The sequence below is a fragment of the Trachypithecus francoisi genome, unplaced genomic scaffold (genome assembly GCF_009764315.1).
Source record: "Trachypithecus francoisi isolate TF-2019V2 unplaced genomic scaffold, Tfra_2.0 Lachesis_group3, whole genome shotgun sequence".
Lineage (NCBI taxonomy): Eukaryota > Metazoa > Chordata > Mammalia > Primates > Cercopithecidae > Trachypithecus > Trachypithecus francoisi.
The window spans coordinates 93,586,890-93,608,291 of record NW_022681468.1 but is presented as its reverse complement, the minus strand read 5'-3'; positions in this window follow the sequence as shown (position 1 = coordinate 93,608,291).

Sequence of the window (21,402 nt, the reverse complement as noted above, 5' to 3'; positions counted from 1 at the left end):
CATTTCTCCAATTCATGCATGGGTGATTTTTGAACATCCATGCAACTAGCATGAATTGTATGTCCACTGAATGTGTATTAAAACTGTTTCCCAAGAATGATGCCAAGCATGGGCGCACAAATTCCTACCTTCCAGTAACTCACAATGTGTTGAGGAAGCCAACTTAAGAGAGGAAAGATGTGTGTAGGCAAGAAAGCAAACAAGTAGGGAAGGTAGAAAGGGAAGGAGGGAAGGAGGGGTAGAGGGAGGGAGGGAGAAAGAAAAAAAGAAAAAGGAAAATAGTATATAGTAGATTAAAATAGAGATAGACTCTAACGATACGCATAAGGCTCTACAAAATGACAAATTTGTAACTGAGGGACAATAATAATAGTCCTATCCACCAAAAAGGATTGTGATAAGCAATGAATGAATTAATGTATAAGAAAGTATTTTGAAAAACTGAACAGAAAGATTAAGTACAGTAGGTCAGGTCAGTGGGAAAAATCCTCAGTTTCCACACACAATCAAGGAGGCTGCCATTCTCAATGCCAGCTTCATTTCTAATTGGGCCACTTACTTTTTAAAAACGCCATCCAGGAAGTTCTTACTTAATTTCTACCTGGTGTTTCATTTGCATTGCCCTTCCTCTATTGAATGCTAGGTTTTAAAATATTTTTCTCTGCAATAATGTGTCGATATTTCTGGTCATGGCACAACTGGTTAGTTATCTATTTCTTCAGGTATCTCTGTTCAAACCAACACCTGCTAGGTTGTGCTGAGTCTTTTTCCCTGAAGACACCCCTAAGAGATATCCCATGGTCACATCAGTAACACCAGCCCATGTGACCATAAGTCTCACTCAAAGGTATGTGTTTCTCTTTGTAACACATTTTCAGTACTTGAGGGATGTATAGTCTGTAACCGGAAAACCATTATTCTACTTTCACATATGTTCATTGAAGGGTATTCACTTCTTTTCGCACATCTCTTCCCAAGTCTCTTCCCCATATTATTATGTATTATCTGATATTTGATATTTGGGGGATGTCACCATAAAGACGTAGTATGCATAGACTTTAGATCACATGTTCAGGGAACCTACCAATTGAGCTCTCCAAGGTGTTAAAGCAAATTTGTTTTCACCTGCAATCTTAATTCCTGTGACCTAGGAGCATTTGGTGCTTTGTACCTCAACTTATTTTGGAGACATCAGTTTCTCAGTGTGATCTGTAATTGTTCTCAGACTGACTTACCAGAAAGTAAAGGACAGGTTCTATTGTCTGTACACCCACTCTTTACTTCCTCCTTTTGCAAAAGAACCACTTATTTGTAAAGGCAGACTTTCCCCTACCTGCTGCCATGTGGTTTCAACAGGTACTGTCAGTCAGATAAACAGCTGCCCTGGTCACATGGGTAAAACTCTGATCTGAATGGGCCAATCAGACGACTTCACTTTTCTTGCCAAAATGACTTGACTTAAAGAGTTGTGTTAGGCAGAACTATGACCTCCCAAGGACAGTTACATCCTGATCCTGAGAAGCTCTGAATATGTGATGTTACATGGCAAAAGGGAATTAAAATGGCAGATGGAATTGAAGTTGTTCATCCACTGACTTTAAAATAGAGAGAGTATGTTGGATTACCCAGGTGGACCCAGTGTAATCACAAGCATACTTAAAAATGGAAGAGGTACACAGAAGAGAAGTTTGGATCAATATGATATGAAAACTCAATCTGCTGTTGTTGGCTTTGAACATGGAGGAAAGGGGGCATGGACAAAGGAATGCAGGTGACCTCTGGAACCTGGAAAACCAAGGAGATGCCTTTTCCCTTAGAGCCTCCAGAAAGGAATACAGTTCTACTGACATCTTGATTTTGGCTCAGAGATCAATTTCAGACTTCCAAACTGCAGAACCATAAGGTAATAAATTTGTAGTGTTAAAACCACTAAGTTTGTCATATTCTGATACAGCAGCAGCAAGAAACACATAAAAGAATATTCAAGGAAAACCAACCTAGACCAAAGAGATATGTTTCCCCAGGAATTTTTGAGGCATAGCTGATAGATAATGTATGAGGCAAGCTTGGAATTGCCAGGGGAACCTCTGAGAAAGCTGGTTTTCAAGAATGAGTTGAGAAGAGCTGAAATGAAAAATGAGAAAATCCTCCAGTCAGCCCTCCCTTCTTCATGGCTGGGTTATGCAGGACAACATACTCCCCTTTCCCATTTGCTGCTTTAAGCTGGGATATTCCATCACTTGCAATGAGAGGTCTTGAGGAACCCAGGTGCTAAGTGGCTATGAGAGATTCCTAGCAAACACAGCTACAGAGGGAATGGGGCGATAACACAGTCCAGAGCACTTCCAAGCCAAACATCTCCTATACATGGTCACATTTTTAAAAAAATTAGAAATTTGCATGATCTCCAAGCCCACTTCTGTGCATTTTTCTTGAGTAAGTCAACTCTTGGCTTATAAATAATTCACCATCTTTGAAACTCACATTTACATTTGTTAAATTAAATAAGCAGGAGGCCATCAGCCTGAGGCTGTCTCTGTACTTTCAGTTTCTATGTAAGGAACTGCAACCTAACAGTATGTAAACGAGCCAAAACCTAACTTAGAAGTGTAATTTCTGTAATACAAAGCAGGGTCTCAGCCAATCACAGACAGTCATGTTTCAGTCAATCACAGGCTGCCAACTAATCAGACCATGTCCCAAACAAGGCAAACCCCAAACTATAACCGATCAAGCTCTTTCTGTACTTTATTTCCCTGTTCTGTCTATAAATACACACTGCCCACTTTTGCGGACCTGAGTTATCTGAATCTCTTCTAGTTTTGAGTGCTATTTGATTCATGAACTTTTTTTTTCTCAAATAAACTCTGTTAAATTTAATTTGTGAAAGGTTTTAATTCATATTTCATAGTGTAGCAGAATCACATAGTTACTCAAAAACTATGCAGAGTCGATATACATTTTTTATGTTTGCATTAATTTATTTGATGTTTCTCATGGGCTCTTGCTCCCTCTGTTTCATGGAGGAGAAAGGGACATAAATTATGCAGATTTGAGAATAATCTGGTAAACTCTGTTTAACAGCATCGTTTGAACAGTTTGAACAGTTTCTTTAGAAAGCGTGATCTTTTTTTAAGTAAAATGTTCAGTCTTTCAGAGACACCCTCATTCTCCTTTCTCTTTTCTATGTTGGCATCTGGCTTATTAGGGACACTTGTTTTATCCTTAAGGTCCCTGAGTCATCATGGTCTCCCTGGCCTCTCCTACCGTGTTGCTGCCCTGGGCTGCTTCCTGCATAGGTGATGTTCAGCATAAAGGCCACACTGCGTAGCTGCAGTCTGCGTTTGGGCTAACTTACAGTTCACCTTAGTCGTCCTTATCAGAACTTTCTGGTTGTCCCTAGGCGGCCTCAAGTCATCTCTCTCAGTACAACCAGATCCTCTAAGTCACCATTATGTCATTCATCTGGCCCCAGGGCTGGTTTGTGCACCTGGTGGCTTCTACTTTGAAGTCACACTGGCTCCTGGTCCCAATGGACCCCAAGGCAGCTCGGCTGTGCCTCACTCAGTTACCTTTGTGCAGACTTTCCAGGCATACACAGATATTTCTCTACATTGGGTCCACTCCAGGTGTAACTGAAGACATCCTGAAAAATGTAAACCATGCTCTCCTTCTCACTCTTCTACCTCCACAAGTGCACTGTGATGTGGTAGCCCCTGAGATGGTGTGATGCAGGCCCTGAGGTCCCAAACATTGGGCTGAATGTAAGGAACTCTGATCTTGATATTCCCTTTAATTTATCAAATAAACTTATTTCTTTTGACCAAAACCTGACAAAAGGAAGATTAGGATACTTGTGACCTTCTTTCCCTCTGACCTGTCTCCTACCTTCTCTTTCTTCCCTTAAAAGGTCAGACACTTCCTTAAATGCCTTCACACTGTTTCCTCCTGCAACTTGATTCTTGTCTCAGGCTAAATTATTACCTTGGGATGTGTGGGGAGGGCAGTAGAGAGACACTAGTGTAACTTTTAACAATTTTTCACTAATTATGCATATTTATAGAACATTTTTATTTTAAATTCACAGAGGAAATTGGATTCAATTATACTATACACAAGATTGGGAGAAGATAGCGACCCTTCTTGTAAATATCCATAAAACATACCACTTAGCATTGTTGTCAATGCTCTCTCACTTTGCTAATGCATGACCATAGTGCTAGTCATGTGATTACAAGATAGTCACAACAGGGTAATTAACACATCTTACGCTTTACTAGTGTGGAGATTTCAAAGGGTATGCTAATTTTTATCTTGACTTATAGTCCCATAGAGTGGTCAGGAATATGAGAAGTTGGTTCTCCAGGGAAAGTTGTTTCCCAAATGTCATCCGAACATGAAGGGGAACAGAAAATTAATCAAGACAGAGACATGTTTTAAAGTGGACTACACAGGGAAGGGAGAAAGAAAATGCATTGATGGTTTAAGTGTGTTGGGAAGTATACTAGAATGCACACAACTAAAGCTTGGAAATTGATGCATCAAACACTCAATGTCATATTGACTGATAAACAAGCAAAATGATTGCTAAGTGACAGTATGATTCATGTATCTATATTGTGCAAAATCCAGAGATCCCGTACATGTATTGTTGGCAGTTTATAGGAAGAGGAACGAAAACTTAGGAAAAAAGTAAAAACTCTATGGTCTACCTTTACATGCAAACGTTGAACAGGTGTAAAAATTGCAACAGGTTTGCTTCCTTCTAAAGTTGATTTCCCTTCTCACCTTTTTCTACATTTTGGGGATAATATATATAACAGTAATTTGGTTTCTGACACAACATTTCTATCCATAGATTTTCTTGAGTGTCTGTGTTGGGGGAGGGGTGTTGTTTGTTTTATTTGTATTTTTGCATCTGAATATGTTTTACTGAAGTCCTCCTGGGCTTCTGTAACCCTTCTGCAGAGTAAGTCTGCTGCCACAGCTTTCCACCATCTGTCCTAACTGCATACTTTAAGGTGCTCTTAATCTGTAACTTAGTTCTCATTTGATGAAAGTCAGACTTCACTTGATGATGTTGACTTTCTCAGCAAAGGGCAATGGCAGTTACTGAAGATGCCCTTTGCAGCAAAATCTCATATAATCATTTCTACTAAGGGGAGCTGACACTCCAGTGTACACTGGGCATCAGTGGATGCTATTCCTCCAATTCCTTTATGAGGTTTGCAAAGTTTGTACTGAGATCCACCAAGCAGTTGCTTGAAGTGTGCAATTGAGTAGGATTCTGCAACATAGAGACAGAATCCCAACCCCAAACATGCCAGAGTGATGAAAACACTAGAGTACCTGGAACACAGATGTGGGACTGGGCCTCTACTCTGCTACTTGCCACTTCCATAACTTTGAGGAAGTTACTTATGGCCTGAGCAATTCAGTGACCTTATCTGGAAAATGAGGAGGGAAACCTCATACTATCAGAATTAAATGAGTTCATATATAAATCTTATAGAGCCCAGTAGTGACTCTGCCATTTATTACTTATGTGAACTTGCAAATGCTTCTTTGAGTCTCAGTTAGGGTTGTCAGATTTAGCAAATAAAAATCTCACATGTCCAGCTAAAACAACGAACAATTTTGGGTATGAAAAATGTCTCATGTAAATTGGAATATACCGTACTCCAAAAACTCTTTGTCATTTATTTGAAACTCAAATTTAAAAGGTCTTCCTGAATTTTATCTGTCAATCTTGGTATTAATTCTCTTGTCTAATAAATGAGTGTATTCATGCTTACGCTAGTTAACTTAGAAGGTGATTATGAGGATGATGTTAAAATTTAGAACATATATATTTTTATGTCATTGTCATAATATATAAAAGTTTTGTAAAATGTAACACGATTCAGAGAAGGGAATGCTCAAATTATTAGTGTGGATATTGTGGTCATCACGAGTTCACAAATAGGTTGGGGAATGTACAATGAAATTCAATGAGAGGAGATATTGTAAGTTATAGACCAGTTACCCTGTTCACCTTTTCTGAGGAGCCAAGCACCTCTGGGTTACTTGCAACTGACTGCTTATTCTCATTAATATGCATGTGTAGATTTCACTGGAAAGTACTTTTTGTACTTGGAGAGAGGAGGAAAGAGGAGGAGTATGAGGAAGATTGTGAAGGGGACTGCCAACCCTCATACAGGGAGGGCTATTTCCTTTTTAATTAAATTTCTGGACATGCAATTTGCCTTTTCCGATATATTAGGTTTTTCATCAGTTTTTTTCCTCATATAGTGGCAAATCACAAATGGCTTATTACAAGAACAATCATAGGAGGGAGCACTTTGGGGCCCGCTCATACCAAGGCTGCATTTTAAGCATAAATACACCTTCAACAGAGAATTGCAAGTGAAAAGTCAAGGTGCTGAAAAGACCCAAGGGGATTTTTAACTCTCACACTTCAGGTGCATTCAGAAAAGAGAAACACCCAAATTCTTTCATTTTCAAAGAAAATAACATAAGGTATTTCTGTATCTTCTCATAGCTCATAACTAGATCCCACAACAAATGGGTTCCTGCATAACTCAATTTCTCAGGATATAATAAATAATAAGAAAATGTGACTCGTGCCCTTCCAATGCCAAATTTATTATTCTATCCTTTTCTTAACATACATAACCCAGGCCGGGCTTATGCCTGTAATCCCTTAACTTTGGGAGGCCAAGGTTGGGAGTTCCAGACCAGCTTGACCAATATGGTAAAACCCCGTCTCTACCAAAAATACAAAAATTAGCCAGATATGGTGGTGTGTGCCTGTAATTTCAGCTACTCAGGAGGCTGAAGCTGGAGAATCACTTGAACATGGGAGGCAGATGCTGCAGTGAGCCAAAATTGAGCCACTGCACTCCATCCTGGGTGACAGAGGGAGACCCTGTCTCAAATAATAATAATAATAATAACCCATTATGTCAAATACACCATCAAGTTAATGATTTGGTAAGATGGAATTAAAGGAAGACTCAGTGGTATAAATGAATTTTTATTTTGAAACGAATTTGGCCAGCTTCACATACACACCACCTCAGAGACGGGCAATACCTACATCCAATAGCTGAAACCACCACCAACTTGGCAATTTCCTCCAGCATATAGAGAAATAAATCTCTGGGGCTTCCTTGGCCTTTGACTTTGGAATACAAAAGCCTTGGATGGAGAGAAACGTATGTTGAGCACCTGCTCTTGCGCATACAGACACGGAGCTAGTCCCACCTCTGAATGAAAGTGGTGACTTCCCCACTCTGGACTCTGACTCTCAGCTGGCAGGCACAACAGACAGGATAAGGCTCTCCATGCATCCATACTCTGGGCCATCGTGTTTTATAGACACAAATTGAAGATAAGATCTAGTGATGGAGTCTCCATCCCATGTTAATAGTTTGCGGCAGTTCCGTTGGATAAAGGTTCTGTCAGGGTCAGTGTTTCAAGTGAAGTTCAGTCTCTCATTTGCCATAAATGAAGAGGATGGGAAGTGAGCTGGGAGATTGTCAAACTAATATTTAGATAATTGCAATTTATCTCATCTCAAGGATCAAGCTGATTGAACCTGAGCCGAGTTTGAGCTAAACTGTGTTTACAAGGCCTCCTTCCTCAAAGCTAGCAGTCTAAAGGAAGAAGAAAAGCCAGAGCTGGGATTTCCGGCTGACCTTGGAACCAGGAATGACCAATCTCAATAGCAATAATATAATAGCAAGAATAAACAATCATGAATATTGCAAATGCTCTCTCTCTGGTGCTGAGAAAAATTAATTTCCTATTTGAATCCCATTCACATAAATACTCATAATGATGTATTTAAATCCAGACTCTGTTAAATCCTAAGCCCACAGTACCTGAGCCAACAGCATGAGTCTCGCATTTAATCGGTTACTGTAATAAACATATAAAATGTTTTTTTTTCATGAGAGGACAGAGCCGTGGCTACATAAAAGGACATCAAATGACACATCCTCCATCTCCCAGCAAATAAAAAAGCCATCAGCTCATAACAAGGCGGTGATAAAAGGTGCTGAGGCCAGTAAGATTAAGACTTTGTAATAAGGTCCGGGCGCCAAAACTGACAGCCATTTTCTTTTATATTTATCATGTCCTCACATTGGGGTGAGAAGCCATGGCTCTGTCCCATTGCTGGCTAGAATTTATAGCAGCTCCATTATTAGGAGATTGCAGTGAAATGGGGTAGAGGTATGGTTTTCTGAGAACGTTACGATAGCCTCCTACATTATACACTTGACAGGTTTGTCAGCTCTTAGTAACAAGCCTTGTAAAGTACTTTAATATCATTAGCACTATTTTCTTAATGTGTCTGCTCTCCTCGAAGCCTGAAAATATCATATATCATAGGCTGGAGGGTAGCATGAACTGCTATCTCCTTGTTTCTGGTTTCTTAAATGTGATTTTATAGTAACACGTAGAGTTGATGTTTTAATCAAAATAATGTAGCCATTTTCCTTTATTGATTATCAAGTAAATATGTATAAATATGTAGTTAGGGGTGGGCTACCCTTTTAGAGGATATTGGAAACACATAATGAATGGCTTTCTGTGGGTAATTTCACTGCCTGCTTACTTCAGTTGTTTGTTATGTACCAAGAGTCTTTCCCATTCTGCCCTCCTTCCCCAAAGATCTGTGGAGGCCACACCTGCAGGAGAGAGGGGCCCAGCCAGAACCAAAGCTCTGCAAGAACTTTCCAGACAGGCAAGGCCTAAATCAGACGCCTTTGAAATTTCTGCACATACATGTCTCCCTTTTTTGTAAACTAGCCTAAATTACAATCTGTTCTGTAGTTCATGGTGCATTTCAAAAGGACCCACATTTATTTTGGGTAAATCCTGAAAGGCTTTTTCTTGCTTTCAGTGATGAGCATATTGACTTAAGAATGTCTATCTACATTGCTAATGTAAACCCAGAGACAGAAATCCTGTGAGTTGACTCAATAGTTTGAGTTGTATAAGTGTTTTAAATTTCAAAAATAAACATGCATTGCTTTGTGAGGGTAATAAAATGATGAACTTGGTTTATATGTCATTCTAAGCAGGACATCCATCTTAATAACATTGTAATATTCTCATATGTGACGTTGATCATAAAAATTTAATTATTGTCAACAATAACATTAAATCTATACCAAAACTAAGGATAGGCACACACATACATACATACATAGACACATACACACACACAGAGACAAAGGGAAATTTACTATCAGTAAAACCTCAAGTCGTTTTATAATTGGAAACATCAGGGTCAATGCAAAATTTAGTTCTGTGCTAGAGCTCAGACCAAAACACCAACCTTACTAGGCAGTGTTATCAGTATTACTGTACATTGCCCCAAATGTGTGCTCACCTAGTTACTGAATGTATGCCCTATCTCCTGCATCCTTTATCTCAAATGAGAAATCAAGAAGCCTATGGAGTGATTTCCTTTTGGTCAAAATCGTTGCATCTAACTCAGGACCTAGCACATAGTAGGTAATCAATAAAAATTCATCAAACAGATGAATCCATTATTTCTCCCAGCTTATATAGAGATTTATGTTTCCATTGGCCCATGGCCATCAAAATAGGTTACTTGCTGAGAAATAAACATGCACCAGACGGGAGGAGCTATGACATCTTGATCTCAGATTAATCCAGTCTATGCCTTCCTTTATTAACTTACATATATGCTTCTGCATTGAGAGCAAGACCATGTGTGGATAATCTCAAGGCACTACATATCAGCAAACAGAAACCACTAGGCAATCCAAAATATTTGTTAGCAAATTATTCTAATAAACTTAAAATAATTATCATTAACCATTTTAAAATATAATTTTGGGAATAGGAAGGTAAAAACAACCCAAGAAGACTTTAAATCTTTACCTCTATTTCTGCATGTAATCTTTAAGTTCTTTGGTTATGCAAATATTCAAAGATATGTTTCACAAAGTGGAAATATTAGGCTAAATTTTGTCAGTATAGTAGTTTTGTTGCAGTTTGTTTAAACAGACACGTAAATTCTATATTCCTATTGCATTTGCATAATTTAAGTGAAAGGAAGAGTATTCAAATATTGGACTCACTCTCTACTTACCTGAATAAGAAGACAGGGCAGGGTCAAACCTATATTTGTCTATTTTTATAGTCAATACAATAATTGCCTGTGATGGGTTAATTATCTAGTAGCTAAGGCTGATTTTTCTTAGAATAGAAATGATTAAATCGTGTCTTTTTCAGTGGGGTCTGGTCATCACATGAGGACCTAACTTGACCTTTTTTGACTATTTTATGCGTCTTCATCTGAAGGAAAACCATTAATTTGATGTGCTGAGAAACTGTCCTGTGAACGTGTTCCTGTTCACACAGTCTAGTTAACATGAATAGGTTTTTAATATCTGTCGATTCAGAACTGTTCCCCATCAGTCCCATGGCCGCTCATAAAATCAGTTAGTCTATTTATTACTAGAAATCACTAAGAATTAGACTTAGTTAAGCCTGTAAATTTATGAAGTTTATCACATTTGATGCTGAGAAGATCTATTTTGATTAAGTCTTTATGTGTAAAACCAGATTAGTAAAAATTTTTGAGGGTTTCCGGACAATTATTTTTCTAAACAGCCCTGTGCTTTCTCTATATTGTTGTATTGACCTGTTTATTTTATATATCTGTGTATACACACACATATAACTTGTGTGTATGTATGTATAGATATCTATACATACATATATAGATACACGTACATATCTATATATACACACATATATAACTTGTGTGTATATGTAGATATATCTCCATAGCTATATACACACATGTAAGTTATGTGTGTGTATATATAGATATGTATATATGATGTATATGCATATATCTATATATACACACATTATATGTGTGTGTATATATACCTACGTGTACACACACGTTATATGTGTGTGTATCTACATATAAATATAATTTTCTGTATATTTTGATATTTTGACATCTTTAAAAACCTTTTTGGGGCCAGGCATGGTTGCTCATGCCTGTAATCCCAGCACTTTTGGAAGCTGAAACAGGAGGATCACTTAAGGCCATGAGTTCAAGACCAGCTTGGGCAACAGAGTGAGACTCTGTCTCTACAAAAAATACAAAATTAGCCAGGCTCATGAGGTGGCATGTACCTATAGTTTGAGCTGCTTGGGAGGCTGAGATGGGCTGATCGCTTGAGCCCAGATGTTTGATATTGCAGTGAGCCTTGATTGCACCACTGCACTCTAACCTGAATGACAGAACCAAGACCCTGTCTCTAATAAAACCAAAACCAAAACCAAAAACCTTTGTGGCTGGAGAGAGACTTCCCCTCCAGGGGCTAGACAATTCTTAGAACTCTGACAGGAGCATGTCTTTGATATGCACACCTACCAATCCAGAGCCATATCTCCTTTTCTGGCCCTTATACTCCAGGAGGCAACATTCCTCTGCCTTAACCATTCCAGGGACAGGTACCAAACAGCTACAGACCACCTCTACAGTTTAGAATTTGCTAAGTTATTCAAACTAACCCATCCTAAATCATTCACCCTCCCCTCCACTGCCTTTCACAGAAACCCCAACAAAGCCTCTGGCCCAAGTCTTCCACTGGCTCCTGTCTTCTGCCTCCTGACCTCCACGTCTTCCCCTTATAGCCCTGTGTGACATGCTGTGCCTCCAGTCACTAGGACCTGAGAGTTTAACACACTTTCTTTTTCTGAACTTCTCTTCTGTCTTTTCTCGTGGCAGATCTGACTGACCATCACATTAAAAAAAAAAAAAAAAAGAAAGAAAGAAACAACATTCAAAGACAGTATTACAATATTCAGAGTTAGAAGGAAATTTCCACATCATGTAGTTGGTCTTCCTTAATCATTCCAACAGGAAACAGCAAATCAAAACTTCGCTATTTGGGCCTTCCTTCCTTGACATATCTCCTAGGCAAGGGTTGTTACATTTCTTCTTCTCCAAACCCAAATGAGACACATGGGGAGAAAAGGTGGGCTCTCAATCAGGCCTCTGTAGGTCTCATGATCTAATTTACTTATCCACTTCTCCACTTCCACCTTCAAGATTCAAGAAGCTGCAGGACATTTTCAATTGCTGAGATTTTTCCAGACAAACTCCTGGCCAAGCATCTTGACTCTGTGTTTAATGCTCCACCAAAAATCTGAATATTGAGTTAACTGAGGACGTTTTAATTAAATGCCTTATTTATAAGACTCAAAGACAACAGATTTTAAAATCAAAATGTCACCTTGATGATTTAAGCACCTTGATGATGTTTTTAGCTTGACTTATTGTTTCAGTGAATATGCCCATTAATTTGACTTGGAAGTTGCAGGACAATGGGAGCTCATTCTGCTGCTAAATGGAGAATGAACTGATATAACCATGTTGAACAACAGTTTGAGATTATCTAACAGTTTGGAAATGTGTGCACCTTCCAGTATTGTAATTTGAGCTCTAGATATATACTTGCAGAAATTCTTACACAGGTGCCCAAGACTGTTAAAAATAGTCTACTGAGCCAGGTGTGGTGGTGCACGCCTGTAGTCCCAGCTACTGGAGAGGCAGAGGTGGAAGAATCACATGAGTCCAGGAGTCTGAATCCAATCTAAGCAACATAGTGAGACCTCATCTCTTAAATACATACATACATACATACATACATACATAAAAATAAAAATAGTCCACAACTGAAAACTGCCCAAATGATTATCAATGGAAGAATGAAAAAATAAACTGTGGAATGCTCATTCAATGGGGAATATGCATTGGAGAAAAAGATCTGATAACTGTGTGTATGAAATAAGTGAATCTCAAAAACTTACTGCTGTTGAGCAAAAGCAGAAGACACAGAAAGAGGTATACATATGATTTCATTTAAATCAAACTTAAAAACTAGCAAATCTAAATTCTGGTCTGATGAGAGATCTATATGAAGATTTAAAAAACTTTAAAGAGAAGGAAGAGAATTGTTAACGGGAAATGCAGGAAGGATAGTGATACCAGGGGTGGGTGGGGCTGAGGAATGGGAATGTTATGATGAGGGTAAATAGGTTTCATAAGGCACTAGTAATGACCTATTTAACTTTGGTGGGTAAGTGTAAGAATGTTTTAAAAAGTTTATGATGGGCCAGTTGTGGTGGCTCGTGTCTGTAATCCCAGCACTTCGGGAGGCCACAGGTGCATCACTTGAGCCCAGGAGTTCAAGACCAATTTAGGCAATGTGGAAAAACCCCATCTCTACAAAAAAAAAAAAAAATTAGCAGGGCATGGTGGTGTGCGCCTGTGGCTCCAGCTACTTGGAGGGCTGAGGTGAGAGAATCTCTTGAGCCCCGGAAGTCAAGGCTGCAGTGAGCCCTCTGCGTCACCACACTCCAGCCTTGGTGACAGAGCGAGACCCTGTCTCAAAAAAGGAAGTAAAATAAAATTAAAAAGCTAATTACTTAAAATGCACTTGTACAATTTATGCATCTTTTTAGTATAAATTTCAAAATTCAAAAAGTAACAATAGATAATGAAATGTAGGAAGGAGGTGGAGATAACCCCAAATCCACATCTCATTTTCATTTAAAAATAAATAAATGAATAAAACTGACAGTGACCATCTAGTATTCTTCAATGTAGCCAAAAATTGGTAGCCTTCTACACTGTGCATTTTATTTCACAAATAGAAATATAGAAATATATTTTGCAGAATATTATTTTAAATCAAAGCTAGATGGAGATTATTTAATACATGTGACAATTATATGAGATCTCCTTTATTCTATAGTTCTCATAAGTATTTAATAGTTAACTGTATGAAGACTAAGATTTTTAAATCAATTATTCTGACGTTTAAGTTAGTCAAATGCAGTCCATTAAAATGCCCATTGTTTTATGTTCCTGTCTCCTTTTAAGACAATTTTCAAACATGAAATCAGACACTTAAGTCATTGTACATAAGTCCTTCATCATTAGGAGAGATGAGACCAGCTGGACTTCCCGGGTGGAGTGGGGACTTGGGGAACTTTCCTGTCTTGCAAGAGGATTGTAAAACACACCAATCAGCACTCTGTAAAATGCACCAATTAGTGTTCTGTAAAACGCATCAATCAGCAGGATTCTATAAGTAGCCAATCGTTTGGAGGATTGAAAAAAGGGCACTCTGACAGGACAGAAACAGAACGTGGGAGGGGACAATAAGGGAATAAAATCTGGCCACCCCAGCCAGCAGCAGCAACCTGCTCTGGTCCCTTTCCAAGCTGTGGAAGTTTTGTATTTTCCTTCTTCACAATAAACCTTGCTACCACTCACTCTTTGGGTCTGTGCCATCTTTGGGAGCTGTTAACACTCACCAAGAAGGTCCGCCACTCCATTCTTGAAGTCGGTAAGACCACAAACCCACCAGCAGGAGCCAACTCCAGACACAATCACACCATATCATTTCTCCCAGGTGTGTTCATGATGTAACTGTAAGGCCACCAGTGTTGTATAATTTTAAGAGATTTAGATAAATCTTCTCACTCTTGCCTTTTAGAATAGCTGATACCATTTGAATACTTTTTACCTCTGTCTTATTTTCCAAAAGAAAACAGGAGTAGATGACTGGCACTCCATGAAGTTTGCTGAACTAAGCAACTCATTGGAAACAATGAAAAACACACAAAGCACAATATCTCATTAAATCCTCTCTCAACTGTACTGTAAGGCTCATATCATCATTATTATTTTGCCCTTTTACAGAGGAGAAAATATGCAAAGAGAAGATGAAGAGACAACCAAAGTAGGTGGCTATCCTCAGGTGTGAAGTCTGGCGGTTTGTTTTCTATTCTGCTCTGATGTATTGCCCCCCCTCCCAGACCACATGATAGGGCAAAATGTTTATTACTATAACTATGCATAGCTTATGTATGTTTATGGGCAAAAGAGTGATTTCACAGTGTCTCGTGCAGTTCATGTACACTATTAAATTATTTTGCAAATTCTCATCATAAGTAATATTTATGATAGGTAAATAATACCCACACCAAGTAAATAATTAAATTAAGACACCAGTGTTTTCAATAGATAATTCCTTTAAAACATTTTCTAAGCTCCCGCTTTCTGGGTGAGGCTGACTGTTCTAGGAGGTGATTGTCATGTGCTTATTTTCATTTTTCAGCGTCCTTCATCATCACACCAGGCTAGTAATTAGTGAAAATAAAAATTGCAATTGGTTAATGCAACATTTCAACTGTCATCCTGCTGCAGTGGGAGAAAAAGTTATTTTGTAAAATGAGAGCCCAGTGGTGCAGTTGTATTGACTTTTATGTCATGTTTGTTTCAGTTTACTAGTCAAAACAAGTTTCACAGCTCCTCCTAGTCCAGAAGGTTCCGTTTGCTTTATGAAAATGAAGCTGTCTTGTTTTCTGGTTCATAAATCATTGTCAAGCAGAGCTAGATAACAGAAACAAGTTCAGATTCCGGAATGATTATCCTTAGAGATGATGTATTAAATATACAGAATACAACTTGATTTTCATAAGCCACGTTGACTTTGCAGAACTAAGGCTGCCGGGGAAAATTATTTCATAAGAGGAGGGGTGAGAGCTTGCAAAATCTAACCAGGTGGGAATGATGAGAGAGGGAAGGAAGTAGAGCATTTTCATATGTAAAGATGTGTCTGCTTTCTCCAGTTTTCTCTCTATTACTTACCTGCTGTCATTTAAGCATTTGGTGTCTCTGTCTTCCCAGTTAACAATGGGAAGCATCTTTAGAAAAGAAGAGCTTCTCCTTCTTCCTAGATTATCTGCTGCTTTTCTTTCATCCTCTTCTCTGAATATTGTGATATCATGTAAAATATTTCTTCTACCTCTTCGTAACTTAACCTCTCCCCCTGCAATGAGCCTGGTCTGAGTTGTACTTTCAGAGTTTCGTACCTCATACCCACTACGGTTTCTAATGCCTCACCAGAGCTACATGATCCATGGGAGTGAAATCTGGAGAAAAATCACAGTGGAGTGAGAAAGAGTCACAGAAATACCCTGAGATCAGAAGTGTCTTTGTGGTAACACAGGGAACAAGTTTCTTGCCACTGAATGGTGCTGAAGCTGATTTTCTTCTGAACAAAGACTTTGGACCACCAAGCCAACTTAAAAATATATTTTGCTGAAAAAGAGAGGTTTCTTCTGTGTAAAATGCGTTTTACTTTCTATTTAACTGCTTAGTTCCTATTGGAGCTCTGTATTAGTCTGTTCTCACACTGCTAATAAAGACATACCCAAGACTGGGCAATTTGTAAAGAAAAAGAGGTTTAATGATCTCACAGTTCCACATGGCTGGAGAGGCCTCCCAATCATGGTAGATGGAGAAAGGCATGTCTTACAGAGTGGCAGACAAGAGAGAAAATGAGAAACAAGTGAAAAAGTTTTCCCCTTATAAAACCATCAGATCTTGTGAGACTTATTCATTATCATGAGAACAGTATGGAAGAAACCACCCTGTTGATTCAGTTATGCCCCACCGGGTCCCTCCCACAACACGTGACATTATGGGAGCTACAATTCAAGATGAGATTTGGGTGAGGACACAGCTAAACCACATCAAGCTCCAAATCTCATTTCAGACATGAAGTCTCCTCTCCCCGCCAGCCACTATCTGGAGCCTGGTTTCTCTGGCCATTCCCTTAGCGCATCCCCATCACTGCTCCCTCTTCATGCTTATTACAGGGATCGTCAAGAATTTATTGCATCATTATTTCTTAAAATATTGGGATCTCACTTGGTAAGATGAAGTTCCTTAGGGGTAGATGTTCATGTACGTGCACACTGCTGTCTGTGGGCAGGTGCACACCATATTAAGTATTCAGAGGCAGAGCATAAAAAGAAACACAGAAGTGTATTCAAAGCCACTCAAACTTTGGAGTAAAACTTTTTCTAGCAGGGAGTTTAGGTGGAGATCCTAAGTATAGTCAAGAGTCTACTCTATTTCAACTGGTACGATTTAATTCTTACTCAGAATAGAAGGGAAGAATCTGCAAAGAGCAAAATATCATAAAGAATTTTTATGGGAGGCCGAGACGGGCGGATCACGAGGTCAGGAGATCGAGACCATCCTGGCTAACACAGTGAAACCCTGTCTCTACTAAAAATACAAAAACTAGCCGGGCGAGGTGGCGGGCGCCTGTAGTCCCAGCTACTCGGGAGGCTGAGGCAGGAGAATGGCGTAAACCCGGGAGGCGGAGCTTGCAGTGAGCTGAGATCCGGCCACTGCACTCCAGTCCGGGCGACAGAGCGAGACTCCGCCTCAAAAAAAAAAAAAAAAAAAAAAAAAAAAAAAAAAAAAAAAAAAAAAAAGAATTTTTATGTCACTATGTATTTCCATGCTATGAAAAGGAACTTTTCCTATCTGCCAGGAAAATCCTTGATTTTCTTAAGACACTGCTGGGGAAGGTCACTTGTTCTGATACCAAATTCATAACCATGGGAGCCTCCATCTTGCAGTTCGGGTATCCAGAGCCCCTAGATTATTATAATCTTGTATTATCTGGCTTATTTGATTAATTTATGTTTTATGTACATATCTAGGATTTTTATTCATTTTTTCAGCAAAAGAGCAATGTGAGGAATTGGAAAGTCATTCAAAAACTTTAATAGATGCAGATGACCAGTTTGGGTGTTCATCCCAGTGTGTATTTTTGAAACCAGACCAGTTGTCCCATAGAACTGATGTTTATGGTTTCTTTGAATAAACAGAGAAATGGACCTTCCCAGTATTAAAACTTGAGAAAGTTAGAATTGTCTTATCTGAGTTCCCTTCTCAGGCAACAAACCATCAGGCCTCTCAGATAGTATCAAGGAAGGGAAATTTACCAGATCACCACATCTGGACATTGTGACACCAGACCCCTCACCCATCATGATTGCCTAACCAACGGTCTGTTTCCTGTTTACCAACTCCTGTTCCTTCCTGCTCCCTGATTCCTGTTTTCCCAGTTACATTTCTTCCCTACTATACAAACCCTTAATTTCAGTCTACCAGGGAGATGAGTTTGAGACTGATGTATCTCGTCAGCTGCAGCACCCAATTAAAGCCTTTTTCTCTGGCAATACCTGTTGTCTCAGTGATTGGCTTTCTGTGCTGCAAGCAACAGGACTTAGACCAAACCCCAGGCATTTTAGTAACATTTTCAACAATACCCGTAGAAACTTGTATCACCTGGATAATTACTTTAACCCATCATTTCATTGTACTTGCAAAAACTGGCTTTTGGATTTATAAACTAAGGGTAAAATGTCTGCTTGAACTCTGAGCATTCTAAGAAACATGAGGTCTCCAGCCAGTTGATTAATTCATGTAGGCTTTGCAACTTTTATATATTTAGACATTTATAAATATAATCTCATTTTCTACACCAATGTTATTTAACGTTGGTGCTTCACTCTTTAGGAAGAGTGAGTTCTATGGAACAATCAATAGAGAAGCCCTGCATGGTTTATTTTCTATTATGTATAACTTACAGGTCATTGAGTCAAGTACTGTGGCAAGATTTCTAAAAGACTGGGGATTTTTAGGAAAGATCATCAATAACATATGTAGCCGAGCAAGCTAAAATAATTACAATCAAATTTCATGCTTCAGGGCGTAAACTGATTTCCTGCAAGTGTCAGGAAGAAATTATGCTGCTTTCACCAATGTGTACTGCATCGGGTAAATGTCCCACCTATTTTTGTTTGGTTTTGCCCTTTTATCTGAATCTAATGTAGTGCTCAGTTTATTAAGAGTGTAGGTCATTTTAGCCCATGCCACTCCTTGGTTGCATCATATCAGGTTGACTTTCTTTCTGATGTCCAGAAACTTTTCAATGGAACATGATACGAAATGAAGCCCTGGTTGCAAAAGTGTTGACTATAATGTAAATGTTTGTTCTTAGATTAATTATTAAAAGTTGAAGGTCTAGAAGAGAGAAGAAAGCAAAATGTTATGATTCTGAATTTCAAGCCTGTGATCTTAAAACTCACTGAGGATCATGTTTTCTATTTGAGGTCTCTAAATTCACCTACTTCGGGTCATAAGTTTTTTAAATCTTATCTCTTTTTCCTAGCTAACTTTTGCCACTGACTCTCTCTCATTCAAAAATCTCAATCACAACATGCATTTGCTCTATGCAAAACAGCTTTGCGTCGTGAACATTACATGTTAAATTTTGCCACCATTTTTTTTTAAGAGGGGTGGAGTGAAAAGAAGGAGAGGAGAAGAGCAAGCTAATGGTTATTCTCAGGCAGTGCTGGTGCTTCTTCTACAAATCTAGCGTGGAGGCCTTTGAGCTAATTACATTCTGTATATCTGAGCCAACTCGGAGAGCTTCACGCTGACACTCGGATACATCTGGGCCTGATAACAATTGCAAACGCTCAGGGCACACTTTTAAAAAGATCTTATGTTACAACATGAAACAACATGTTTTACAGTACTCAGAATGGTCAGATAAATAAAACAGCTCCAAGTTCAGAGCTTTGTGGGGGGAAGTGTATTTTGTAACATTTCATTTAGAGCAGAAAAATTTCCCCACTGACAAGGGAACATTTGACCCTAACATAATGTTAAGTTCTACCCACAGCTGTTTGGGGTAATGGGCAATAGAAGACTCTGGGCAGCCTTTAATGATGTTGGCTATAAGATTACAATCATTTCCCATTCAGAGGGACAGTTTTGGAGGTTTTGGTCTGAGCTGAAAGTATAGAGGAGAATTTAGGAAAAGCTACCTCTGCACATACATCCAAGGAGAGAGAGTAGGAATGAAAACACTGCACATTTCTAGGCCATATTCAGCATAAATGCCAAAAAGATCATGTTAGTTTATTTGGGAACTGTCTTTGGGGGCAGATTTGATGTGTTGATCACAGCCAGGTGACTTCTGAAATCATCATTCATGCTTTGGGGGGATGTTGAACAGAGGAAGCAGAAAGGGAAAACAACTCCCAGAGCCAATGTTTTGCATAAGATGGTAACAATTGTCAGTTTCCACCTGGCAATAAAACTCCCCAGCAAGCGCTTCTGCTAACACACGCTATATGTCAGTAATCGTCTTTCTTTCTCCTATGGAGAGTTGTAAAGTCATAAAGTAGATGGTTATTTCTGACTTTGACCTGACATATTTCCCTGTTCCTTGAATTTGCACCTGAAAAAAAAAGTGTAGCTTTGACACATTAGTATTTAACACTCTTGCCCTCTTGTTGAGTATGCAATAGTGTAACAAAAATTCTCATTTTCTTCATTCCATGTCCCTACTCCTTCCATTTTTCTTTAAAAATTGCCTATAGTCCCCACAGCTTTATTATGGAGGGGAAAAAGTCATTTGAGCTATACCATTTGTAGAGCACTTTGGAGTTTACTCTTTAGTAATACAGAATATTACTAAATTTAGTAATACAGAATATTACTAAATTTAGTAATACAGAATATTACTAAATTTAGTAATATAGAATATTACTAAATTTAGTTATATAGAATATTACTAAATTTAGTAATTTAGAATATAATTCTGTTTCTTAAATTTAAAAACATTTTAAAAGGGAGGTATTTAGCTCCCATTTGGCAGATGTGACAACTGAGGCTGAGCTATACATAGCGCGTTTTCCCAAATTCTGCAGCAGTAAGCAGCAGTGGAGCGCAAACTCATGTCCCCATATAACTGGCATCAATACCCAAATAAAGTGCCTTTATTCAGTGTAGCACCTGACAATTACATAGCAATTTCAGTTTTTCAAAAGCGCTTCTCTTTTTTTACCCTACATCATTTTCCTTAAAAAATAAATTCAGTAGAACCCAGCCATATTTTAAAGTTGCCCAGAATTCTGAGGCAAAGAGAAGTGATTAAATTTATGAACAAAGATACAGTAACTTAATATGAATGTGATATTCCTTTTAGATATCTGTGAACATGTGTTCTCTTAATGATTATATGCCATATCTCTCCCATGTATTATCTCAAGGAAGAAAATAAACATGGATTTTCATGAATGTAATTAATGTGTTCCGAGACAACACTTCACGTTTTACTGAATTCCCTATGTACTCAGTTCTAAGGTCATCTCTCCAGAAGACAAAATAGCCCTTTTTGTTAAGTTGTCTAGAGGTTTTGTTTGTTTGTTTATTTGTGTGTGTGTGTAGGGGGGGGAACATCAGTTTCTCTGGAAAGCTGGCTCCTGCGTTCTCAGGGGTTATAAAAATGGGAATCATTTTTATTGGCAATCCACTGGAATAGTGCTGAGACAAATGGAAACTTGAAGATAAGGATCCTCTGAGGTGAGAACATACAGCTGTTGGGAATTGCTAGAGAATCTGACCAATAAAGGAAGTCACTATTTTTCCAGGCCTGAAGTGAG